At 45.3% G+C, this 26,967-nt stretch overlaps 1 protein-coding gene across 3 annotated transcripts in view; it reads left to right on the top strand.

Annotated features, from left to right (window-relative positions):
* The window catches only part of CDYL (chromodomain Y like), a 96,642-nt gene that overhangs the window by 14,107 nt on the left and 55,568 nt on the right, over nt 1-26,967 (top strand). The window contains exon 1 of one of the 3 annotated variants that reach the window (XM_069564370.1): nt 5,207-5,330. The exons of the other annotated variants lie outside the window; for them this stretch is intronic. The gene's annotated coding sequence lies outside the window, so the exon portion shown is untranslated. Of the gene's footprint in view, nt 1-5,206; nt 5,331-26,967 lie in introns of those variants that run through there. 3 annotated transcript variants of the gene reach the window in all.

The following is a 26,967-nucleotide window of genomic DNA, read 5'->3' as shown; positions in this document are numbered from 1 at the left end:
AGGTGGAGCTGAGCACGCCTGACTCGAGGATCGGGTGTCCGGTGTGACGGAAGGAGAAGAAGCGGAAAGAACCTGGGGTTTTCGGGCTTGCGTCACTCGGAGAATGGGGTCGGCCAGTTGTTCAGACAGGCGTGACTGCTCAGGGCTCGGCTTGCGTTTTATCGCTGGGGAGATCTAAGGGGGTGGATAAGTGGGAATTGGGTTCTGGACGCGTTAAGTTTGAGACGCGTTTTAGACACGCGGGCGTGGCCGGGCGGCCCGGCGGCGCTGCAAGCCTAGCGTGCAGGGCACGTGCTTCGGCGGGAGGTGCTTTTGGGGGATGTCCGCCTCTGCGGAGCTGGTGCGATTCCCCTCACTGACCTGGACTCGGACTTAGTACGTCTTCATTGGGTAAACCTGGTTCTTCTCAGGTGGCGCAGTGGTAGCAGAACTCACCGGCCGGTGCAGGAGACACAGGAGACTCGGGTTCGATCCCGGGGTCAGGAAGATTTCCTGGAGGAGGGCACAGCAGCCGCCTACAGTCCGCGGGGTCGCGGAGTCGGACACGACCGAGGCGTCAGGCGCCACGGCATACGGCCGGGGAGGGAGGGCACCCGGGCAGTGAGTGTGGGTGGAGAAGAGCCGTGAAAGTCGCAGGTTGCGAACATTCCTACATAGAGCTGGCGGGGCGGGGGGGTGAAGATGCTGGGAAGGAGACTCGAGCGGTGTGGGCAGGAGAACGGCGGCGGCGCGCTGGAAGCAGGTGAGGAGCGTTCCAAGGAGGGGACGACTGTGCTGAGTGCCGCGGGGACGACCTGGGATTGACCTTCAGGTTTGGCAGCGGCTGGTGGGGGAGTCCAGGGCTACACCTGGCTCGGGCTCCTGAGAGCGTGGGAAAAGAGACACGGAGGCCGTTCTCAGGACCAGTGTTTCCAAAAGGGAGCCAGGAGGGCTGGGTAGGCTCCAGAGTTTGTTTGCTTTAAGATAGAGATTATAGAGGGTTGTATGATGCTGGGGAGGAGCTAATGGGAAGAGATGAATGAATCAGGGGGTGGGGGGGTGGGGTTGTGGGGGGGTGTGGAAGCCGCCTCTCTCTCACCCCTCCCCACCTTTTGGTTCTTAACTAATGTTTTATTACTCACTTTTAAAAGTTCTTCACAGCCTTTCTTAGATTTATTGAAAGTTATATTTTCTAACTAGTTAGTAATTTGTGCATAGGAAGCCTGTTTATATTCCATCACTGTGTCTAGCCACCTTGTTGAACTATCTCATTTGGAAACGTAGTGGATGCTTTTGGATTTATATGTAGAAAATCATCTGTGGAAATAGGGGTGATCGTATATTTTTTTCTTTTCAAGTTTATACCTGTTAGTTCTTAACCTTGTTACTTTGGCTGGGACCATCAGTACAGTGTTGAGTATCAGTTATAAAAACAAGGATTCTTACTTTAAATTCTGAGAGTTCTATAAAATTTTATTATTAAGGAAAAGCGGTAGATAGTTGCTAAGATACCTTTTTTAAAAAAGAATCCGGTTGAAGTTCTCTTATTTCTAGCATGTGAGGAATTCTTAATCCTGAATGGTTAATGAATCGTATGGGATGTGCTTTCTGCATTTCTTACAGATTGTCATTTCAGCCCCTCGTTCCTTTGAATATTTTAATGTATATTAATGTATTATCTGATGTTAAGCCATCCTTGCATTTCTGGGATAAACACTAGTTATACTGTATTGTCTTATGTGTTGTAATAGTCCCTTGAAAGAAAGGTAACCAACTTATTATTTTTTTTAGATTATGAAACACTTGCTGAATTCTTGGATTTTTCTGTTTTGATTTTCTGTTTCTGAAATTTTTACCTGTCTATAAAATCATCTGAACTTCTGTTTCCTTTTAAAATGGAAGAGCTATTTGATTATTCATTAGAGAATTACCTTGTATTGATTTATTGGTGCTTTCTATTAAGTCAGTTGCAGCCTGAAGTTTTTTATATCAGAGTATTTTAGGATATTTAAAAACCTATACATACTGGATCTGTGATTATATACCTTGGACATGCTTTTGGTTTTTTGTGCTTTTTTCTTACAAATAGTTTATCTCACTTGATTCTTTTTAAAAGAGTCCATTTTTTGTTTTATTGATTATTTCTCTCTGCTTTCCGCCTTATTGCTTGCTCTTGGTTTCCTTCTGCGTTCTTTTGCTCTCTGGCTCTTTTCCTAGCTTACTGAGTTGAACATATAGCTCATGCTGTTCTTTAATGAAGGCTATAAAATTACCTTGTAAGCGCAGCTTTAGCCACATCATACAAGTTTTGTTTTTTTAAACCTTAAGTGTCTTTAGATTTTTCTATTTATTTAAAGTAAATTAACTTGTTTGTTTGATTAGGATTTTTTTTCATGTTTTAAAATAAAAAAACTATTAAAAAAATTACAGCCCCAAGGAGTTTGTCTGTTTTCTGAGTACTTAAATGTACTTAAATTTAAATATTCTTAAGGTGAAAATATTCCTTTACTGTGTATTTTCTAATTGAATTACCGTGTGGCCAGAGAATGGTCTTTATGAAATTTTAATTCTGGAGGTTTCCTTCTGTGATCTTATAAAAGGGATTAAATTCAAGATTTGTTTGGTTCAGAGTTCTGTGTATTTGTAATGTGTATGTGTAAACAGTCAGGTGTTCATCAAGTATTGACTATATACCCTGCAATGTGTAGTGTTTCTTTTAATGAATTTTTTCCTTCAAATTTGTTTTTATATGTTGTTACACTGACATGTTTTGGGTAGTATTTTCTAGTCATATCTTTTTCCTTTTTAATTAAAAAAAATCTGGTTTTATTTAAAAGTGTCTCTTGATAGCAAAATATAGTAAGATTTTTAAAACTTCAGTGTGAGGTCTTTTATGAGCTTAGTGTTATGCTTTCTGAACCATTTGGGCTTGTTAAAATGTTTGCTCTTTTATCCTCCCCCCCCCTCCCCAGTCATTTGTTGGTTTGAGAGGTTTTTCTGTATGGATTGGGTATTTATTCATTCTTCTGGTTGGAAGATACAGATTGTTTGTCTACCTTGTGGTTGCCATTACTTTCTTTAGAATCTACTTAACTGTTAATCCAAATGATCAAATCATTGAGTGATTTCTTCTGAAATGTGACAGGGACATTGTATTCTTTACCTTTTGAGTATATCTATGCGCTGCATCTTATGCTCACTGAGAATGTTTCTGTTCTTTTTAGTGTACCAGAAATGGGATATGCATGCAATACGCTTATCTGTCTTCCTTGAGAGCATAAAGGACATGGCTCACTATTCTTTGAGGTCTCCAACCTCACCTCCACTTGATCAAGATTATTATCTAGTATTTGTTCTCTTTTAAAAATAAACCAATTAAAAAAATCACAAGTTTGAATCTCTTCCCTAGTATGTGGACTGACTTTTGTTCCTGAATTGCCCCTCACTTTCTTTCCATTTTTCTCTTTTTTGAGATATAATTTGGATACCATAGAATTCCTCCTTTTAAAGTGTAAAGATCCATGGTTTTTAGTATATTCACACAATTGTACTCACGTTCAGTCAGCTCAGTCGCATCTGACTCTCTGCGACCCCATGGACTGCAGTACACCAGGCCTCCCTGTCCGTCCCAGCTCCCGGAGCTTACTCAAACTTATATCCATCAAGTCGGAGATGCTATCCAACTATCTCATCCTCTGTCATCCCCTTCTCCTCCCACCTTCAATCTTTCCTAGCATCAGGGTCTTTTCCAGTGAGTCAGTTCTTCACATCAGGTGGCCAAAGTATTGGAGTTTCAACTTTAGCATCAGTGTTTCCAATGAATATTCAGGACTCATCTCCTTTAGGATGGACTGCTTGAATCTCCTTGCAGTCCAAGGGACTCTCAAGAGTCTTCTCCAACACCACGATTCAAAAGCATTAGTTCTTTGGTGCTCAGCTTTCTGTATAGTCCAACTCTCACATCCATAGGTAACCACTGGAAAAACCATAGCTTTAACTAGATGGACCTTTGTTGACAAAGTAATGTCTCTGCTTTTTAATATGCTATCTAGGTTGGTCATAGCTTTTCTTCCAAGGAGTAAGCGTCTTTTAATTTCATGGCTGTGGTCACCATCTGTAGTGATTTTGGAGCCCCCCTCCCCCCCCCGAAATAAAGTCTGACACTGTTTCCATTGTTTTCCCATCTATTTGCAATGAAGTGATGGGACCAGATGCCATGATCTTAGTTTTCTGAATGTTGTTTTAAGCCAACTTTTTCACTCTCCTCTTTCACTTTCATCACCAGGCTCTTTAGTTCTTCTTTGCTGTCTGCCGTAAGATGGTGTCATCTGCATATCTGAGGTTATTGATATTTCTCCCAGCAGTCTTGATTCCAGCTTGTGCTTCTTCCAGTCCAGCGTTTCGCATGATGTACTCTGCATATAAGTTAAATAAGCAGGGTGACAGTATGAAGCCTTGACGTACTCCTTTCCTGATTTGGGACCAGTCTGTTGTTCCATGTCCAGTTCTAACTGTTGCTTCTTGACCTGCATACAGATTTCTCAAGAGCCAGGTCAGGTGGTCTGGTATTCCCATCTCTTTCAGAATTTTCCGCAGTTTGTTGTGATCCACACAGTCAAAGGCTTTGGCATAGTCAATAAAGCAGAAATAGATGTTTTTCCGAAACTCTCGCTTTTTCAATGATTCAACGGATGTTGGCAATTTGATCTCTGGTTCCTCTGCCTTTTCTAAATCCAGCTTAAACATCAGGAAGTTCATGGTTCATGTACTGCTGAAGCCTGGCTTGGAGAATTTGGAGCATTACTTTGCTATCGTGTGAGATGAGTGCAATTATGCGGTAGTTTGAGTGTTCTTTGGCATTGCCTTTGGGATTGGAATGAAAACTGACCTTTTCCAGTCCTGTGGCCACTGCTGAGTTTTCCAAATTTGCTGTCTTTTATTAAGTGCAGCACTTTCACAGCACCATCTTTCAGGATTTGAAATAGCTCAGCTGGAATTCCATCACCTCCACTAGCTTTGTTCGTAGTGATGCTTTCTAAGGCCCACTTGACTTCACATTCCAGGATGTGTGGCTCTAGGTGAGTGATCACACCGTTGTGATTATCTGGGTCATGAAAATCTTTTTTGTACAGTTCTTCTGTGTATTCTTGCCACCTCTTCTTAATATCTTCTGCTTCTGTTAGGTCCATACCATTTCTGTACTCATGTTGCCATTACCTAATTTCAGAACATTTCCACACCTCAGGAGGAAGCTCCATACCCACTGGCTGTCAGCCCCGACCCCTGGACCCCTGGACCCCTGGGAAGCACTGATCTAATTTCTGTCAGTCTGTCTATACTGCGCGTTTCAGGTAAATGGAGTCACAGTACAATATGTGGTTTCTCTGCCTGGTTTCTTTTCTAATATGCTAATGATTTAGCATAATGTTTTCATGTATGAGTATATTGTTTCTTTTATGATTGAATAATATGCCGTTTTGTGACTGAACCACGTTTTGATTATTCATTCATCATTGATGGATATTTGAGTTACTTCTGTATCTGTGTGTGTGTGTGTGTGAGGAGTAATCCTGCAGTGAACGTTTATGTAGAAGCTTTTATGTGAATAGTTTCAGTTGCCCTGAATATGTATTTAGGGGTAGACTGTATTACATCTTTTAATTATTTTAGCAAGGATTTGAGATAGTAAATTCTTGACATTTGTACATCTAAAGATAACCTTACTATTGTCACTGTTAATGACTTTTTAGCTGTGAATAGATTTTATTGGTTGATAGTTAAAATTTATGAGCTTTGCAGCCAATGAAAAATCTGCTCTTTTCTTTATAAGTCATCTGAGTTTCTGGTGGTTTAAGATTTCTTACCCATGATAGTTCTGTAGTTTTATTACTGTGAGTCTAAGAGTGGATATGATATACTTTTGATCTGAGTGTGTGGATGATGTGAGGGTGTTTGGTCCTTTTAATCTTTGTTACTGCCTTGAGGAATTGTGTCCCTATGTTCATACAATAAAATAGGCCTATAGTTTCCTCTCCTTGTTTCATGTCAGAATTATGTTCGTATCATAAAGAGTTATGAAGCATTCCCTTCTCTCACTTTCTGAAGTTGGTTTTGATTCTTTATGAAGTTTTACTAGAATTTATCAGTGGAACCATCTGAAATTTTGCGTTGAATTAGATTATGAATTCACTATCTTTTTTGGTTTTTGTGTTTGTCAAAGTTTAAATTTTTCATTTTAATCTTTCTGTTGGTTTTCTAGCTATATTTCATTGCCTTTTTTTTTTTTTTCCCTTGAGGGGTGTGTAGTAGTTGCTCTCTGGGGATTGCAAAATGCATTTTGGCTTTATCCCAATTTAGTTAGTTATTGGTATTGAATCACCTTGGGTGAAACCCAGAATTTCTTCAGTAGTATATTTCCGTTTCCTCCCTCTTCCCTGTGGTAGTAGCATCATATGTATTTCACCTAGATAGCTTTTCCTGTAGTGTATTTACATTTCCTCCTTGTATCCTCAGTATTGCCGTATGTTACGTGTATATACCTTGTAAACTCATTGGTAATGCTGTAATTTTTGCTTTAAGTTGTCATCTTTCATAGAAGCTAAGAAATGATATATTATATATATTATGTATATATGTCTAGTCATCCCTCAGTGTCCATAGGGAACTGGTTGTAAGACACCCACGCATACCAAGTCTGCATATACTCGTTTCTTATGTGAAACGATGTAGTGCTTTCATATAATCTGTGCACATCCTCCCGTATACTTTAAATCATCTCTAGATGACTTATAATGTCTAATAGTGTAAGTGCTAGGTAAATGGTGGCCAGTGTGTTACAAATTCAAGTTTTGCTTTTGGGGACTTTGTGGAAGTTTTTTCCCTGAACATTTTGAACCCGCTCTTGGTTGAATGAGTGGATGTGGAACGTGTGACTAGTGTCCTCACGCAGTGGCTGTCTCGGGCTTTGTTTCTTCCTGCACATTTAAGTGACCACCTAGTGTGATTGCCATTCAGACAAGAGAACTTTTTTTTTTTTTTTAAAGCATCTCTTATAGTCACATCTGCTTGTGATAAATTGTTTTCTGTTGGGAAATGTCCTCGTTTCACCCACAACTTTAAAGAACAGTTTTGCTGGATACTGGAATTCTTGGTTGACAGTTCTTTTGTTCCTGTTTTTGCTTCCCCGCCCCCGGCCTTCTTTGGCAGTTAGAATATTTGGTTCCAGTGTCTTCAGACTTCCACAGTTTCTTAACGAGACGTCAGTGCACGCTCTCACCTTTATTGTCTTTGTTTCCTTGTATACGATGCGTCGTTTTCCTTCGGCTGATTTCAAGCTTTTATCTTTGGCTTTTAGCGCTATGACCAACATGTGTCTCAGTAGTTTTGTCTTTATTCTGTTCAAGGTCTGTTGAGCTTTTGGTGGATATTTCAGGCATCTTCAGAAATGGTTTTCGTTTCTCTGCTGGGTTCCAGTTAGCGTGTTGCTTCCTGCGGTCACACGTATTGAAGACTCCACTCATCTTTCAGTCCCCTCTTGCCTTCAGACTCTTCTGTATTCAGGACCACTGCAGATGTTAGAAGAAAGCGTCTGCTTGTTGTTCAGTCCGTCTGCTGAGTTCATTTTACTGTTTGTCTTGTTCATTTGTTTCTCTGTTCCAAGTCTTTTAACTGTTTGTTGGTGGCCTTAAATCCCAAATCCAGGCTCACTTGGAGCCAGCTTCTATTGACTGTCTTCTTATCTGCATGTGGGTCACTCTTTGCTGTGGTTTTGCTTGTCTAGTTGAAAATTGGACATATTATAGTGACCCTGGACTGTGGCATTCTTAGGATTATTGGAGTTTTATTAGGTTGGTGCAAATACATAATTATGGCTTCAGACCATGAATTTCAAATCATTGTAACTAGGAGTTGAGTCTGAGTAAACGCTGGGAGATAGTGAAGGATGGGGAGGCCTGGCGTGCTGCAGTCCGTGGTGTCACAAAGTGTTGGACACGACTGAGCAGCTAAACAACAAGGCTCACGCACATCGTTATTGACCAAAACAAGAACCATTACAATCAACACATTTGCCAATTAGAAATAAGTTTGTTTATGCCACAGGAATAAAGTAAAAAATCCATGCTTCGGGATTCATTGAACTCTTGGAAAGCATTTTCTGCATCTGGCTGGTGGTAGAAGCATTTTCCTTGCAAAAAGCTGTCAAGGTGCCTGAAGAGGTGGTGGTTGGTTGGTGAGAGGTCAGGTGAGTATGGTGGATAGCAAAACTTTGTGACCCAGGTCGTTGAGCTTTTGAAGCGTTGGTTATACCGAGTGCAGTCGGGTTGTTGTGGGAATGAATTGGGCTGTTTCTGTTGACCAGGGCCGGCTGCAGGCTTTGCAGTTTTTGGCGCATCTCATCAATTTGCTGAGTATACTTCTCATAGGTGATGCTTTTGCAGGGGTTCAGAAATCCTGTCGTGGATTAGACTGGCAGCAGACCACCAGACAGTGGCCAGGACCTTTTTTGGTGTGAGTTTGGCTTTGGGAAGTGCGTTGGAGCTGCTTCTCAGTCCAGCCAGTAAGCTGGTTGTTGCCGGTTATCCTGTACAATCCACTTTTCCTTGCATGTCACAATCCGATCACTTTGTTGACCGGTTTGTTGTTGTTGTACAGAATAAAGAGAAGATGACACTTCAGAACGATGGGTGTTTTTTCCTCTGGTCAGCTCATGAGGCACTCTGGAGAAGGAGATGGCAGCCTGCTCCAATATTCTTGCCTGGAGAATCCCAGGGACAGAGGAGCCTGATCGCCTACAGTCCATGGGGTTGCAAAGAGTCAGACATGACTGAGTGACTTAACACACGAGGCTGTCACTTACCAAGCTTTTTCACCTTTTCCGATGTGCTTCAAATGCCCAGCACCATAGAATGGTTGATGTTGAGTTCTTGAGCATCTTCCCGTGTAGTTTTAAGATCAGCTTCAACATTCTCTCAGTCGGTCATTGTCAACTTGCATGTCCAGCCGCTACGCTCCTCATCTTCAAGGCTCTCGTCTCCTTGCAAAACTTCTTGAACCACCGCCGCATTGTACATTCATTAGCAGTTCCTGGGCCAAATGTGTTGGTGTTGTGAGTTGTCTCCACTGCTTTACAACCCATTTTGAACTCTCATAAGAAAAATCGCTCGAATTTGCTTTTTGAATAATGTAGTTTCCATAGCCTAAAGTAAATATAAGATAAACAGCAAATTAGAAATCATTGGGAAAAGAAAGCATAAAGCAAGAAAGGTGCATTAAATGTGGTTATGTTATACATCATTTTAAGAATGTATTCCAGTATCAAATGGCAGATTTCAACAAGCAAAAACCATGATTAATTTTGCACCAGCCTAATATTATAGCAGTTATTAATAAATGCTTGGAGTCAAGCTATGAACTTCATTTTTCCTTGATAGGCATTTTACATCTCTGATCTGTTCTTGCCTTTTTGATGTTTCTTCATTCTCGCTCCCCAGGCCTGCAGGATTTGGACGTTGGCTTACCATCCAGGTAGAAATGGCCTTGCTGTCTACATGGTCTTTCTTCTGGGGTTTCCCTGGGTTCTAGTTGCTCTGCCAGGTCTGGGCTTTGTGCTTGACGTCTCAAGCCTCTACAAGCTGAGCACAGCTGGGACAGAGCATCCCATTCACAGATCTGGCACCATGCTCCTCCTCAAACGAAACGCCTTACTGGTTTCTGACTGCTGTTTTCCCAGGCCACTGGTGGGCTCCTTTGAGCATATGTAGTTCAGCTGTCAGCCAGAGATTTCAGCATTTTATGCTCCAGATTTGAGCGTTGCTCCTTCTACGATGCTGGTGCTGTCTAAAACCCCTGAATTTCTAGTTGCTTTCCCAACTCTGAACTCTCGTACCTGGCACCTTCAACTATTAAGGGTCTGGTCTTTTCCCACCACCATTTCTGCAGCCATAACTTTGGGGATTAGGCAGTGTCCTCAAGCCAAGGAAACACATAGTTACCTTTCTTAGACCTTAGGGTTGTTATTTTTGAGATTTAACCCTTTCCCTGGCTTCTGGATGAGATGGCATCGCTGACTCAATGGACATGAGTTTGAGCAAGCTCCAGGAACACAGGGAAGCCAAAGAGTCCGACACAGCTGAGCAACTGAATGAACTGGCTTCTGTAAGCACTGTCTTTAGGTCAGTTCAGTTCAGTCACTCAGTCGTGTCCGACTCTTTGTGACCCCATGAATCGCAGCTCGCCAGGCCTCCCTGTCCATCACCATCTCCCGGAGTTCACTCAGACTCACGTCCATCGAGTCCGTGATGCCATCCAGCCATCTCATCCTCTGTCATCCCCTTCTCCTCCTGCCCCCAATCTCTCCCAGCATCAGAGTCTTTTCCAATGAGTCAACTCTTTGCATGAGGTGTCCAAAGTACTGGAGCTTCAGCTTTAGCATCATTCCTTCCAAAGAAATCCCAGGGTTGATGTCCTTCAGAATGGATTGGTTGGATCTCCTTGCAGTCCAAGGGACTCTCAAGAGTCTTCTCCAACACCACAGTTCAAACGCATCAATTCTTTGGCGCTCAGCCTTCTTCACAGTCCGACTCTCACATCCATGCATGACCACAGGAAAAACCATAGCCTTGACTAGACGGGCCTTAGTCGGCAAAGTAACGTCTCTGCTTTTGAATACACTATCTAGGTTGGTCATAACTTTTCTTCCAAGGAGTAAGCGTCTTTTAATTTCATGGCTGCAGTCACCATCTGCAGTGATTTTGGACACCCAAAAAATAAAGTCTCACACTGTTTCCACTGTTTCCCCATCTATTTCCCGTGAAGTGATGGGACCAGATGCCATGATCTTCGTTTTCTGAATGTTGAGCTTTAAGCCAACTTTTTCGCTCTCCTCTTTCACTTTCAGCAAGAGGCTTTTTAGCTCCTCTTCACTTTCTGCCATAGAGGTGTTGTCATCTGCATATCTGAGGTTATTGATATTTCTCCCGGCAATCTTGATTCCAGCTTGTGCTTCTTCCAGCCCAGCATTTCACATGATGTACTGTGCATGTAAGTTAAACAAGCAGGGTGACAATATACAGCCTTGACATACTCCTTTCCCAATTTGGAACCAGTCTGTTGTTCCATGTCCAGTTCTAACTGTTGCTTCCTGACCTGCATACAGATTTCTCAAGAGGCAGGTTAGGTGGTCTGGTATTCCCATCTCTCTTAGAATTTCCCACAGCTTATTGTGATCCACACAGTCAAAGGCTTTGGCATAGTCAATAAAGCAGAAATAGATGTTTTTCTGGAACTCTCTTGCTTTTTTGATGATCCAGTGGATGTTGGCAATTTGATCTCTGGTTCCTCTGCCTTTTCTAAAACCAGCTTGAACATCAGGGAGTTCACGGTTCACGTATTGCTGAAGCCTGGCTTGGAGAATTTTGAGCATTACTTTACTAGCATGTGAGATGAGTGCAATTGTGCGGTAGTTTGAGCATTCTTCTGCACTGCCTTTCTTTGGAATTGGAATGAAAACTGACCTTTTCCAGTCCTGTGGCCACTGCTGAGTTTTCCAAACTTGCTGGCCTACTGTCTTTAGGTAGTTTTTTAAATTTTTTTTCTCCAGTGCGTGTTTCATAAATGTTACGAGTGTCCTCATGACCTCCTCAGCCCTCCTACCATTGCAGAGAAGTGGCTTTTGGTTTGTTTGGAACCATTAGGGAACACTTATCTGTTTCAAGAGCATGTCTTTCTGTGTGCTTTCATTGCTTTGTAGGGTTATTCTTTAATTTTTTTCTTTGTAATACGTTTGTGTGAGATTCAACCACCGTCCTTTTTCTGCTGTTCATTTTCATTTAAAAGTAGCCTCTGCACTTCCGGAAGGGGAGCACAGGTCAGGAGAGGGTTTCTCAAGGCGCGGCCCTGAGCTCCCTCTCGTCGGCACCCTGGTCTTCCTGAGACCCGGCTGCGCCCTGCATCCTCGCCATCAGCTCTCACCTGCACCTCCTCTGTCCGCTGCCCCAGCTGTCCGCGTCTGCTCAAGGTTTAGCCGGTCCCCGGCAGTTTCCCTCGGCGGAAGGAACTCTGCCGGCTCGGTGTCGGGAACTCCGAGGGCCTAGCCAGCCCAGGCCCCTGAGCCCCGGCCTGGATTCCGCGCTCACCCGTGGGTGAGTGTGCAGAGGTTGCCGCCAGCCCCCTGTGGGTTTGCCGTGCTCTCCAGGGCCCCTGCCGATGGTGCTGGGGCTCCTCCGTTCGCATCCATCCACGCCCGCTGGCTTCCCGCCTGCACAGATCGTGGTCCATTGGAGTCTCGTGGCTCTTTGTGATTTTTCCCTTCTCAGCAGTATTTTTGTGGTTTGGGGTCTTCTGGCTATTCCTGAAGATTTTGATAATTTTTTTAGAGCCTTGGGAAAACTGACACCCTCTCCTTTCCCCATCCTCCCTGAGTTCCTCTTGTCTTGAGAGGAGAGGGGGCCTTTGGGTCAGAATTCTTGCCTGTTCTCACACCAGCTCCCTCCTGCGGCGGGGCTGACGATGACAAGCGTTCCCCGGTCGTCCCTCTGCTGGGGTGGGGGGTTGGGGGGACGCCTGGCCTCTCGGCTGCGCCTGTGGGTCTTTGGCCTCCCGTCCCGCCTCACAGGCTCCGTCTCCGGGCCTCTGGATCGCCGGGCATCCGTGGGAGCCTTCAGGGAGGCATCGGACTGCCGGTTGTGTTTACCCTGCTTCATCGTTGGATTTTCATGTTTATGTTCTTAAAGGTTTTCCTACTTGCCCGCTTATGAGTGGTACATTTTAAAATAACTCAGCGTTTTCTTTGCTTGCTGAACTAGGACTAGTTAAGGCATTTTGTCCACCATAGTGGCGAAAATGAAAATACTTCGTTTTCCGTGACGTGTCTCGTTACTTAGCATGCCTTCTCTGCTCTCTTAACCTTTCTGATTTTGAAATACCTTTGTTCTCTGTGCGTGTTCTAAGAGCTTGCCGTCTTCCCCTTAGGAAGCCAGTGTACGTGCTGTAACTTTTGTGAAGCTTGGGTTTTCAGTCACTTAGAGACATAACTGGTGTAGATAAAAGGCAGAGAACAGTGTGGTTAGACTACTCGCCACATTTCAGAGACTCGTAGACCATCCGTGAGAAGGGCCTGTGGCCATCACCTTGCCTGATCACCCTCTTCCAGTTCTCCCCACAAGGATGCAGTAAGTGAGACTCAGGAAAGCTCTTGTTGAGGTGCAAGGCTCCAGGGCCTCCCCTCAAACATCCTCACATCCCTGCAAAGCGCGTGGTACTCATGCCCTCTGAGAACAGCTCATGTTGCAGAACCGAGGCCTCGGTCACCCCATCGGGTCAGCGGTCCGAGGGCCAGAAAGACCCGGCTCTGGTCCTGGACGCTTGCCTTCTGTTCTCCCAGGAGGAAGGGCTAGCTCAGGCTGTCGGATCTGCTTGGGGTCTCCTGTTTTCTTCGTGGGTGGTCTTAGCATGGCTCTCTCCTCACCATGTGGACAGCAGAGTAGCCCTTGCTCTGCTCTATCTAGCGTGTTTCGCGGACTTTCGTAACATACATCCGCTGCTCCAGGGGCAGGAACCCTGATGCCCCTCCCAGTCTCCATGCCATGCCAGTTGTAGGCATACGTGCCATGTGTGTCTTTCAGTGGCGGATAAACCCTTAAGAAGAGTAATTCAGCTTAATGGTTGAGCTGTTTTTTGTAGGTTCATCACTTAAATGAAAACACACAGTTAGAAAATCCTGCAGGACTCTCGGCCCATGTAGCTCGAATGTTCACTGCGTCTCCGTGTCTCTGCCCTGTGTGTCCCGGGTTTCTCCCCGCGTGGTACTTCCTCTGCGTTCGCCTTGTTTCTTGTAGAACAGCAGGGAGAACATCGGTTTCCTCGACTCCGTCCTGCAGTCAGTTTCTGCACACCTGACGTCGTTTGCACGTTGAGTTCAGCTGTATTTGTTTTGAATCTGATAAAACAGGGAGGAATTGTTTCTTGAAGCTCCGTGGGTAACAATGGCTTTAGCTAGAATAAAGGTTTGAATTATGTTTTCACACTAGACAAAAAATTAGGCTAGACTAGACGGTGCTTTTGAATGGGAATAATGCCTATGTAAGCCAGAGTCTATTTGAAGACACTAAGACCTATTAACATGCTAATCAGAGAGTGAATTAGCTCCCACCCGCCCAACCTGATGAGTAAATTTTGCTTTTACTTTTAGAAATTTCCAAAACCAAGTATGATAGCTCTTGTTCATCCAGCCCTTGGTGGTGAAGGTACCTGGTTGGTTAAAGGGGGCAGGAACGTGGTTTCTGTGAACGGCCTGGAAGGCCAGGTCAGGACTTAACCTGGAGCAGGCGGTGCTTCGGGGTCAGATCCCTGGCTTGTCAGGTCCAGGCCTGGAGACTTCTTCCTAGCTGTCACCGTAGAAGGGCCCTGTCTGCACATTTGTTAAGTTTTCGGTAGTTAAGAACGATTTCCTCTGGAAAGATTAATTAGCAGGAATATTCGACAGCAGTGATGCTCACAGTAAGCCACGTGGAAAATTTCCGCATTATGTTGCATAGATACGACTTCAGATAAAAATAGCAGTTGTTTATTTTTAATAAACTTACTTTAAAAATTTCAGCAGAGATAGAATGCTTGATTTAAAATAGTGTTTGTAAGAGTACCTCTGCAGTGGGGGTGGGCTGTCACCCCCAGCTTAAGTTCCCTCCAAGGGGGCTCTTCTGGCCAACTACCGAGCATCTTCCGAGGGCAGAGCAGCCGTCACTGACCACTGCCCCCCGCCCCACTGTGATCTGACCCCTGGGAGAGCCCTAGCATCTAGCAGCGAGACTCTCAGGAGTGGCCTATAGCGGTTTTTTAACTAGCTTTTAATGACACCACACTTAGCCACATTGTTCTTAGACAGTAAATGTGGACGTTATCAGGAAGGCAGGTGCCCTCTTTCACCCTGGCTCCTGATCTCCTGTCTTCTCACCCCCACCTCCTTCCCACCCCAGTGACCCCCGGATCAGTCTCCTCAGGAGCTTCCGGAGCATCTCTGCACTCTTCGCTCCGCTCAGTCGTCAGCATCTGGTGGAGCTGGTCAGAGATGTAGAAGCTGCGAACCTGGGCTCAAAACTTGCCCTCTAGCAAGACTCCTAGGCTTTCGTACCATGTGATTTTGTGTGCCTACGGTGAGCGTAGGAGACCCCGCCAGTGCGTCTAAAATTTACGTCAGTGGTCTGCTGTTGTAACTTTCTCCATCCCCAAAATGCCCGTGGAGGCTAAACGGTCTCTGTCTTGGTGTCTGGCGGGTCCGTCTCTTGACCTTCCTTGCGCGTTGTCAGATGCCCCGTCACTTCCCCACTGGAGGACGTGAGCCTGTCTGCAAGCCCTTTGTTTTTCCGAGACGCCCAGCGCCGCAGTGAACTCTCCCAGCTGCGGTGTCTCATGTACACAGGCCGAGGAAATAGCTGGATTGAAGAGTGTGAGCATTTTTAATTTCAAATTGCCCTCCAGAGTGGCTATGTCAGTTTGACTCTTGAGTTTGTTTTGGTGGCCAATTTGCATATTCTCTATTTATAACATTGTTTTAATTACTGCAGCTTCGGGTTTTCGTATCAAGTTTCATATCAAGTCTCGTCTTTCTTGGGATTCAGAATTACAATGACTTAAATTTCACATTTGTCTTCTATAGGAAATTTAAAATCAGCCTGTCAGGTTTTGCGAAAAGTTCTTTTGGAGTTTCCATGGCAGGAGATTGTACTGAATTTCGAGATTCATATGGATTGGGAGCTGGAGCCTTCTGCTGTTATGCCTGCATGTGGCATCTCTCTTTATTTTAGCTGCAATTCCTTCAGCTAAAGCTTTATAGTTGGTTGTATGTGTCTGTGCGTTTATGTACATGTGGGTTGCGTATGGTAGTTTTATTTTCTGTTAGGTTTATTCTTAGGAAGTCTTTCTAGCTGTTATGAATGAGAGTTCTTAAAAGATTGGCTTTTCATTGATTGCCAGCCCGTAGGAAAATCACCGAGGTCCTTTTGTGTGTTGATCTTGTGCCTGGTTCTCTTGCTCGACGCTAAGCGTTTTAGTCATCAGTTAGACCGCCAGGATCTTCTGAGTAATTATGATTTCGTACATACGTCCCCCTTAGTATTTACGCGTGGATTTCACTTTCTCACCCAAAGTGGGCTGCGGGCTCCTGGGTGGCAGGACGGGACACCAGCTGTCACTCTCGTCGCTCACCAGGAGCACGTCTGACGCACCACCGTCAAGAGTGTGGTCGTTTCTGAAAGCATCCTGCAGTAGATCTTCTCCTGTCTAGGTGTTTTTTTTTTTTGTTTTTTTTTTTTTGGCTAAGAAGTCTTTCTTAATCATTTCAACCCATGCGAGCTTTTCCAGCATCTGGTGATAATGTTCTGCTTCACCCATACCTGAGAGCTTCCTTGTGGTTCAGCTGGTAGAGAATCCACCTCAATGTGGGAGACCCGGGTTCAGTCCCTGGGTTGGGAAGATCCCCTGGAGGAGGGCATGGCCACCCACTCCAGGATTCTTGGCCTGGAGAATCCCATGGACAGTGGAGCCCAGCAGGTAGAGAGTCGGACACGGCGGAGTGACCAGCACGCCCAGTCCTGCACCTGAGGGCAGGGGCGGGTGCGCTCCCTGGCCGCTCCTGGGACCACCAGGCCCCCTCGGTCACGGTTCTTCTACTGCCCCTGGTGGCATTCAGTTTGCTCACTTACACGTTTAGGACGTTTAGACCTCGGCTCTGAAATTGACCCGTACTGTTTTTTCACTTTGGGCCATTCTCCTTCGGTTTGGGTATCAGTTGTTGTCAGAATGAAATTGTTTCTCGATGTTTTGGTGGAATTCATCTAAAGATCTCCATCTCAGACTCTTGAACAGAAGCTTTGGTGACGTGACATTCGTGTTTTTTATTTCTAATAACAATGAGCATTAACTTAAGTGGGTCTGTACCACACTCACACTATTTTCATTTCCACTTTTAGTTAAAATTACTCTTAGCAAACTTTTGGGAACAAAACGCATTTCCAAAAATGTTGGAGTAATAAGTTCTCTTAAACTTTGTGTGTAAGCAGCTGTTTTTATATTTAGTGAATTATTAGAGTTGAACTCATGAGGGGAGACGCAACCTTGAAGCAAATTAAAGTTGAGCCTCTCAGAAAAGGAAGCTGAACAGTGGCTTGGCCATCCTGTTGAGTTACATGCACAGCAAGCCCGGGAAGTCAGAGGCGCTGGCGCTCTCGGAAGCTCTGTTGCGGGTCGCCGAGGGTTTCGGGTTATTGGGGCAGAGCAGACCTCTCGGGGCTGAGGTCCCTGTGGGCTCCTGTCGGCACGTGGCGTTGGCGGGAACACGTTGGGAGAAGGGGTCCCCTGCGATGATGGGATGTCGCAGGGCCAGCTGTCAGCCCCACGCGTCACAACCGATCCTGGCTTTCTCTCTCTGTAACTCAGTGCCCCCATGCCCCCCAACCCCACAGTCTCAGAGTCCGCTTGGTCACCTGTCAGTCGGAGCTCACGTTGTAACAGTGCCTGCTGAGATCTCAGTAACAATCGCAGGTGGAAAGGGGGCCCTCTGTTTTCTCAGCCTCCCGCCTGCCCTTTCAGAGCATGCCTGCACGCGCGCGTGTGTGTGTGTGTGTACGTATTGGAGAGAGACAGGACTTTTACCAAGTTACCCAGATGTTTAGTGTTGTTGGGCCTCCCCTGTGGCTCAGCTGGTAAAGAATCCTCCTTCAATGCGGAAGACCTGGGTTCAATCCCTGGGTTGGGAAGATCCCCTGGAGAAGGGAAAGGCTACCCACTCCAGTATCCTGGCCTGAAGAATTCCATGGACTGTAGAGGGCCTGGGATGGCAAAGAGCCGGACACGACTGAGCGGCTTGCGCTGTTTGGGCTTCCCTGGTGGCTCAGGCGGTAAAGCGTCTGTCCACAATGCGGGAGACCCGGATTTGAGCCCTGGGTTGGGAAGATCCCTTGGAGAAGCAAGTGGGCAATCCACTCCAGTACTAACGCCTGGAAGATCCCATGGACAGAGGAGCCTGGTGGGCTACAGCCCATGGGGTTGCAGAGCCAGACGCGGCTGAGCGGCTTCACTTCACGTCCCGTGAGTTCGGCTGTGCTGCTCTCTCTTGTGGAGCTGGCGTCGGCCTCGTGTGTGGTTCCCGGTCACAGCGCCTGTCTACCCGCCCGCCTCTGTGGGGAGCCTCCTGCTTTCTGTTCCTAAGTACGGATATGCTATGTAATTTAACTTTTCTTTGCTGACCTTTAGGGTATTTACCAGTTTTCCAAATAGACTGCTGGGTCCAAAAGTACACACAGTCAGAAGCCCTAGGCCTCACTGGACTGCCTTCCAGATAGTCGCTTGTTCACATTCATGTCGAGTGTCTGTTTTCCTGTATTTGTATCGACACTGCTGCCTATCAGCCTTACAGCGGCGGCGGCGGCGGCGGCGGCGGCGGCTGCTGCTGCTGCTGCAGCTGCTGCTGCTGCTGTGGCTGCTGCTGCTGAGCCGCTTCAGTCGTGTCCGACTCTGTGCGACCCCATAGACGGCAGCCCCAGGCTCCACCGTCCTGGGATTCTCCAGGCAGGAACACTAGAGCGGGCTGCCATCGCCTTCTCCGCAGCCTTCTGTCTGATGGACTGAAACCGGTGTATGGTTGTCTTAATAGAGCGGACCTGCTTTTCTTTGGCCGTCTTAGTCCTTTTTCTTTTCAAAGGCGTGCTCGCGCCGATGCTCCCATCAGCCACAGGCTCGCCTGCTGTGTTGACGGTGCTTTTTCCTTCTCTCCTGCCAGTTGTAACTTTTAAAAATACATATCTTTTGCTCTACAGAATGTACAATATTACAAATCAACTATACTTCAGTTCTTAAATTTTGATATCTCCCTTTAAAAAATTTTATTTTTTACTCTAGTTGATTTACGATATTGTGATAGTTTTAGGAGTCTAGCAAACGGATTCAGTTTTATGTATATACGTGTGTGTGTGTGTGTGTGTGTGTGTGTGTGTGTGTGTGTGTACATTTTCAGATTCTTTACCGTTGCAACCCCATGCACTATAGCCTACCAGGCTCCTCTGTCCAGGGGATTCTACAAGCAAGAATACTGGAGTGGGTTGCCATTTCCTTCTCCAGGAGATCTTCCCAACCCAGGAATTGAACCCGGGTCTCCTGCATTGCAGGCAGATTCTTTACCAACTGAGCTATGAGGGAAGCCCTGTGATAGTTTTAGGAGTATAGCAAACGGATTCAGTTTTGTGTGTGTGTGTGTGTGTGTGCATTTTCAGATTCTTCACCGGTATAGGTTATTACAAGGCACAGGGTATACTTCCCTGTACTGTTTGGGCCCTTGTTGTTTAGCTGTTTCATATGTAGTAGTGTGTACATGTCAGTGGGAAGCTCCTGTCTACCCCTCCCCTACCCCTTCCACAGGTCTGTGTTTTGTAAGCGAGTTCATCTGTTCTTACCACGTTTGATTGTACTGGTCTCATTAATGAGGTCATGTAGAGCCTCACTGGCTCGATGACTGTTGGCCTCTCTCTCTCCTTTTCGTCCAGTGCGCTCTGGCTCCTTCACGGGCCGAGTGAAGTGAGTGAAGGTTCAGGACAGCGTGCGTAGCAGGGGCTGAGGATCGTTGTCACAGAGGGATTCTTGGTGTGAAAGTGTCCTTGGGGATCTGTGTGTTCTTAAAAAAGTTAATAAAGTACAGTCCTGTAGATTAAAACACGCATCTGCCTTTTCCATTAGGTAATCGCTGCCATAGCGTAAATTCCCAAACTGAAGTTCTTTATTTTTGCAGTATGAGTACCACCCACAGTTTGCTTTTTCTCTAAATTAGCTTACCTTCTCTTTTAAAAGCAAACTATGACTGCCATAAATGGAATCTCCTTTAGCTTAAGCAGTACATAAAAAAATAGAGTAATAATATTAGTATGGGGGGGGGAATGCAATAACTGTAGCAAGTTGATTTACAAAAACATTTACCTGAATGTTTGTTGGTGGGAATATAGTTGTTTCTCATCAGTCAGTAATAAAGGGACGCTTCATGTTCCTTAGCTGAAATGAGTTTCTGTGTCAGTGACACTACTGATTGATTGATTGTTGGTTGATTAATAGTCTGTAATTTTGTGTGAACCATGCAGGGTCAGTTCACATGTTGAGAGTTGAAAGCGGAAGAGGTGTATTTAACCGTCTCACCTGGTAGGGTCGAAGGTCAGGAGCTCCTGGTTCAGGTGATGAAAGTGACCTTGGTGTTACGGAGCCAGCAGAAGAAGCCTCTCTCCACAAACCGTTGTGAGCGTGTCCGGTCATTCGGCTGCTTTTTCAGGCCGTGGCCGGGGGGGGGGGGGGGCTCCCCGTGGCTGCCGTCCAGTGTGGAGAATGAAGCCCTCATCATGGCCTTCAGGTTCTCGTCATCATGGGCAAGATATTTTCATCTTTCAAATGATACCCAGGTCATGCAGATAGCACATCTGTGGCCCCAGAGCTCCACTTTTGTGCTTTGGGGTTGGGGAGGGTCCGTTGATCTCACCGTGGGATGCTGCAGTGCGAGGATGAACCTGGAGGGCGTGAAGGAGCCAGTCCCTGCAGGACGGGAGGTCCTTGAAGCTGTGTCTCATCCTGCCTGAGACTGCGTGGGCATCCCTGTTCACACGCGTGAGGCTCTTTCTGCCGTGGGGATGGCAGTGTCAGCCTGGGAGCGTCGGGGTGGAGTGGCAGTCGGGGTCCTTCCCCGTCTGCAGAAAGCAGAGGCAGGGGGGTTCAGCGTCTCCTTAATAAATGTTAGCACCGAGTTTGCGCCTCTGTATGAACAGGGGGCTAGCTTCCCTCAGTTCCCACTAGTATTCATATTTCAATGATGACCTTTACCTTGAAGATTCTTAATCTTATCCGTGATGAGTTTAACAGAAAGAGTAAATATTCAGAGAACAGTCCCAATTCCATTTCCCAATGATGTATACTCCTACAACTCTTTGCAACCCCATGGACCATACAGTCCACGGAATTCTCCAAGCCAGAATACTGGAGTGGGTGGCCTTTCCCTTCTCCAGGGAAACCTCCCAACCCAAGGGTAGAACCCAGGTCGCCTGCATTGCAGGCAGATTCTTTACCAGCTGAGCCACCAGGGAAGCCCAAGAATCCTAGAATGGGTAGCCTATCCCTTCTCCAGGGGATCTTCCCAACCCAGTGCAGAGATGTCCTGCATTGCAGGCAGATTCTTTACCAGCAGAGCCATCAGGGAAGCCCCATGCTTGTACACAGCGCTTGTCATAAAATACTGCCAGCTTCTGGGAGTAACTTTTGATCTGTCTCTGCTAAGAATGACTTCCTTGTCAGTGTGGAGATTCCAAGCTCAGGAGTCTTGATTAGCTGCTGGGTATTGTATCTATCTATACCTTCATTATTTACAGTGATGAAATGTCTATAAAATTTGCAGTTATAGCCATTTTAAGTGTGAGACTCAGTGGCGCTGAGCAGCAACATTCAGTGTTGTCCAACCGTCCCCTCTGTCTATTACCAAAACTTTTCCATCCTCCCAAACAGAAACTCTGTAACTCGAGTAAAAACACCTCGTTCTCTTTTCCTAGTCCCTGAGAAAGAACCAAACTGCTGCTTTTTGTCTCCGTGAACTGCGCATATTCTGGGTGTTTTATGTAAGTGGGCTCACGTAATACTTGTCTTTTCGTGTCTGACTTCTTTTAACATATGGTTTCCAAGGTTTATCCTTATTGTAGCATGTGTAAGTAAGAACTGCATTTCTTTTCATGGTTGAGAATAGACCCTGTATCTGTCATTCCTCCGTCCGTGTTAGTGGACCTGTGGTGGCTCCTGCGTTTTGGCTACCGTATATAATGCCGCAGTGAAAATTAACACGCACGTTTATCGGTGTCTCTCTCCAATTATTTTGGGTGTACAGGCCCCCCACCCCATTTTTTTTTTAAAGTTTGCTTTACACCCATTAACTTCTACAAAAGACCTCCCTATAGTATCTGCTTTCACAGTAATGAAAGAAGCTGGAAGAAGAGTTTTACTTTTCTGGGAAAAGGTGAAAAGCAAAGTGTTGAGCGTGTGTCTTGCAGCTGCTGCGCAGGTAGTGGGCACCCCAGCAGTGAGAGGGGCCCGCCCCACAGGCTCCCCGCCCCCAGAACTGCACTCAGCGTCTCGCCATCAGACCGCTGAGGCTTTGAACTGTGTCTGAATACCTGGGCTTGATCTCTGCTTATTCTGTGCATCTGAGAGCAACACGTGTCCTAAGTTCATCGGTTGTTCATCTTGCAGCATTTCAGCGTATGAGAGGTTTCCTAGGAGCACTCTGCTTCAGGATAGTAAGAGATCCCTGTGTATCTAGGAATGGATCATACGGGTTGTGTGATGGGTCCTAGTTTGGTCATATGGTACCGTAATTTAACTATGTTTAACTATTTAACTATGTTTAACCACCAAACTACTACATAGCAGTTAACTCCCATTTTACATTCTAACCAGCAACACCACCAACACTTACTTTTTCTCTTTTTTTTTGTTTAAAACATAGCCATCCTAGTAGGTGTGAGGTGGTATCTCATAGTAATGATGTTCACCATCTTTTCATGTATTTATTAGACACTTGTATACTTTTGGAGAAATACCTAGTCCTTTGCCCATTTGTTTCCCCATGGAGTTGTTTGTTGTGGAGCTGCAGGAGTTCTTTATGTGTTCTGAATATTAAACCCTTATCACAGACATGATTTTCAGATCTTTTCTCTTTTCTCCTGTTTGTTGGCTACCTTTTCATTCTCTTGATAGTGTCCTTTGAGATACAGAACGGTAAACTGGAAAACCAGTTTGTCTTATTTTTTTTTTTTTTTCCCCTTGTGCTTGTGCTTTGGATGTTGAATCCATTGCTGACTCCAGTGTCACGAAGATTTATCCCCGGGTTTTCTTTTAAGTGTCTTGTGGCTTTTGTTCTTACATTAAGATGTTGATCCATTTTGCGTTGTTTTGTACATGGTGTGAGGTGTGGGGTTCCACCCTCATGCTTCCACTGGTGGCTCTCCGGCTGTCCCAGCACCTTTGGTTAAAGGGACTGTCCTTTCCCACTGACTAGACTTCGGCATCCTTGTCAGCGGGCCATGGCCGGGTGCATCTGCAGCCTCAGTTCAGTTCCCATGTGTTTATCCTTACGCTAGGACCACAGTGCTTGATTTTGATAGCATTGGGTAGAACTTTGAAATTGGGAAGCATGAGCCTCCTGTTAATAGCTTTGTTCTACTTGAAGGTTGCTGTGACTCTCCAGAAACCCTTCCATGTGAATCTGAGGATCAGCTTTTCCATTTCTGCAAAAAAAAATGCTGTTGGGATTTTGATAGCGATTCCACTGAATCTGTAGATCTCCTCGAGTATTATCCGTCGCCAGGTGTATAGAAACACACTGACATTTGTGTGCTCATCTTGTGTCCTGAAACTTTGTTGAATTGATTTGCTTTCTCAGCTTTCATGTGAATCCTTTCCGTATGTTTTCTGTATACAAGATCCTGTCATCTGTGAACAGGGATAGCTTTACTAAAGCTCCTTTTTTAATTTAGATGCTTCCTATGTATTTTTCTTATCTGATTGCTCTGGCTAGCGCTTCATTACAGTGTTGAATAGCGGTGGTGAAAGTGGGGCATCCTGGTCTCACCAATGAGTAAGATGTTAACGGTGGGTTTTTCATAAATGCCTTTCATTGTGTTGAGGTTCTCTACTGTTCCTAGTTTGTTGAATGTTTTCATCATGAAAGGGTCCGATTTTATCAGAGCCTTTTCTCATTGATTGAAGTGATCTTGTGGGTTTTCTTTCTTTGTTTTATTAATGTGAAATATTAATCTGTGATATATTGATTTTCTTCTGTTGAATTACCCCTGTTTCTGGGATAAATTGGTCACAGTCCCTTTAATGTGGGTTCAGTTTGGTGATACAGTTGATTCTCATTTGTGTATTCCAGGTTTGTGAATTCTCCAAATGCTAAACTTTATTTGTAACCCCAAAATGAGTATCATGGTGCCTTCATGGTTATTCATGATGCTCTGAAAGTGGTGGAAAATTCGAGTCACCTGACATGCACCTTTAGCTGAAATCGACCAAGGAGACACTGCCTTCTTGTTTCAGCATAACTGCTGTGAATATTGAGAATCTGCTGTATTTTGTTGAGGGTTTTTGCTTCTGTATAGTCCATGGTATGCAGGTCAGGAAGCAACAGTGAGAACTGAACCTGGAACAACAGACTGGTTCCAAATAGGAAAAGGAGGACGTCAAGGCTGTATATTGTCACGCTGCTTATTTAACTCCTATGCAGAGTACATTGTGAGAAACGCTGGGCTAGAAGAAACACAAGCTGGAATCAAGATTGCCAGGAGAAATATCAATAACCTCAGATATGCAGATGACACCACCCTTATGGCAGAAAGTGAAGAAGAACTAAAGAGCCTCTTGAGGAGAGTGAAAGAGGAGAGTGAAAAAGTTGGCTTAAAGTTCAACATTCAGAAAACGAAGATCATGGCATCCGGTCCCATCACTTCATGGAAAATAGATGGAGAAACAGTGTCAGACTTAATTTTTTGGGCTCCAAAATCACTGCAGATGGTGACTGCAGCCATGAAATAAAAAGACACTCACTCCTTGGAAGAAAAGTTATGACCAACCTAGACAGCATATTAAAAAGCAGAGACATTACTTTGCCAACAAAGGTCCATCTAGTCAAGGCTATGGTTTTTCCAGGGGTTATGTATGGATGTGAGAGTTGGACTATAAAGAAAGCTGAGCGCAGAAGAATTGATGCTTTCGAACTGTGGTGTTGGAGAAGACTCTTGAGAATCCCTTGGACTGCAAGGAGATCCAACCAGTCCATCCTAAAGGAAGTCAATCCTGAATGTTCATTGGAAGGACTGATGTTGAAGCTGAAACTCCAATACTTTGGCCACCTCATGCGAAGAGTTGACTCATTGTAAAAGACCCTGATGCTGGGAAGGATTAAGGGAAGGAGGAGAAGGGGACGACAGAAGATGAGGTGGTTGGATGGCATCACCGACTCAGTGGACATGAGTTTGAGTAAACTCCGGGAGTTGTTGATGGACAGCAAGGCCTGGCGTGCTGCAGTCCGTGGGGTTGCATAGAGTCGGACATGACTGAGCAACTGAACTGATAGTCTATGGGGTTGCAAGGAGTTGAACATGACTGAGTGACTTTCAATTTTGCTTCCGTATTTGTAAGAGATACAGATGTGTAGCTTTATTGTGACATCTTTATCTGGCTTTATTATCAAGATACACCTCATGGGGTGAATTAGGAAGTATTCCCTCTTCTCTTTGGGGGAAGAATTTGAGAAGGTTTGGCGCTAATTTCTCCTTTTAATGTTTGAGAGAATTCACCAGTGAGAAGCGCCTGGAAAATTGGTGGTTTATTGCTGGTTGACTCTCAGATGTAACCACGTGGTTAAACGAGAACTCTGTTCGCTGCACATGTGTCTTGCAGGTGACTGGTAAGATCGTGGCAGAAGCAAGGTATACACAGTAGACGTCTATCAAAACAAAAACGTAGGTTAATGGTGGTAAACTAGAATACTTAGTTAAAAATGAGAAAAGGACATGTGTGAGACCAGATTGGGCATGGAGACAGCAGATGTGAGTCAAGACTGTCTTAGGCAAACCAGCACATATGCTTATCCTCTTGAATCTATAAAATTAAGCTTCTCTGTAGCTTCTCTTTCTGTTTCCCAGTTTGGGCAGCAAGTAGTTTCGTAATAGGTTTCAACTACAGCCTCACGGCCACACTCTACTTGTACACAACCACCCTGCAAGCTGATAATTCCCAAGTTAGGTCATGTCGATCCCGTGCTTGAAGCCCAGCCTTGACTTGACCTTGGAGTCACTAGTGGTCCTGCAGGAGCCGTGTGCACGTGCAGCATCTGTGTGTGAGGGCGGCTTGCAGATCTGGGTCCTGTCCCAAGCACGGAGAGTCAGGAGGTCCTGGGAAGACATTAACGTGAACATACCCATCTCTTTCGTTCATGAGGTACCATGGTGCCACCCAGCTCTTGCAGGTCCCCAGCATCCTGTTGGGGGGACTGGAATGCAGTTTTTCCACCTTCTTCCATCAGCCACGAGGCTGTTGTAGATCGAGCATCCTGTGCTAGTCGGGTCCAGGTCCCAAATCACTTTTGTGTTCTAAACCTGACACTCAGTGGTGACTGTTGAGTGATTATAGGTGGAAAATTCAAGGTAAGGGTCTTTCCAGTTTCTTCTTGTCATGAACTGAAAAAGTGTGAAGTAGGATTTGTCTGGTCGCTATATGAAGCTCATGATAGACATCAAGTTCTACCTTTAACACTTTTTTCCCCAAGATTGAAGTGGTGATTTTTAAATTCAGACTTGTAACATTGTGCCAAAGAATTGATACTTTTGAACTGTGCTGTTGGAGAAGACTCTTGAGAGTCCCTTGGACTGCAAGGAGATCCAACCAGTCCATTCTAAAGGAGATCAGTCCTGGGTGTTCTTTGGAAGGAATGATGCTAAAGCTGAAACTCCAGTACTTTGGCCACCTCATGCGAAGAGTTGACTCACTGGAAAAGACTCTGATCCTGGGAGGGATTGGGGGCAGGAGGAGAAGGGGACGACCGAGGATGAGGTGGCTGGGATGGCATCACTGACTCGATGGACAGGAGTTTGAGTGAACTCTGGGAGTTGGTGATGGACAGGGAGGCCTGGCGTGCTGCGATTCATGGAGTCGCAGAGTCGGACACGACTGAGCAACTGAACTGAACATTGTGCTTTAGAGCAGACAGAAAACAAACCACCCCTTAAACATTCACAATCACTGTTTTATTTTAATAGCAGCCATATTTTTCTGCAACCTGGAAGATGCAGGAAGCCTCCAGCAATCTGGGGATGGAACCAGGAACTATTTGCAGGAGTTTTGGGGTTTTTCCTGCAGGTGGGGATTGCCATACGAATGTTTAGGAAGATCTGCTAACGCTTTTCTGAGCATTCTTGCCAGCAG

Source organism: Ovis canadensis, chromosome 20 (assembly GCF_042477335.2).
Source record: "Ovis canadensis isolate MfBH-ARS-UI-01 breed Bighorn chromosome 20, ARS-UI_OviCan_v2, whole genome shotgun sequence".
Lineage (NCBI taxonomy): Eukaryota > Metazoa > Chordata > Mammalia > Artiodactyla > Bovidae > Ovis > Ovis canadensis.
Note: the sequence above shows the minus strand (reverse complement) of the source record. Positions and strands in the feature narration are given on the sequence as shown.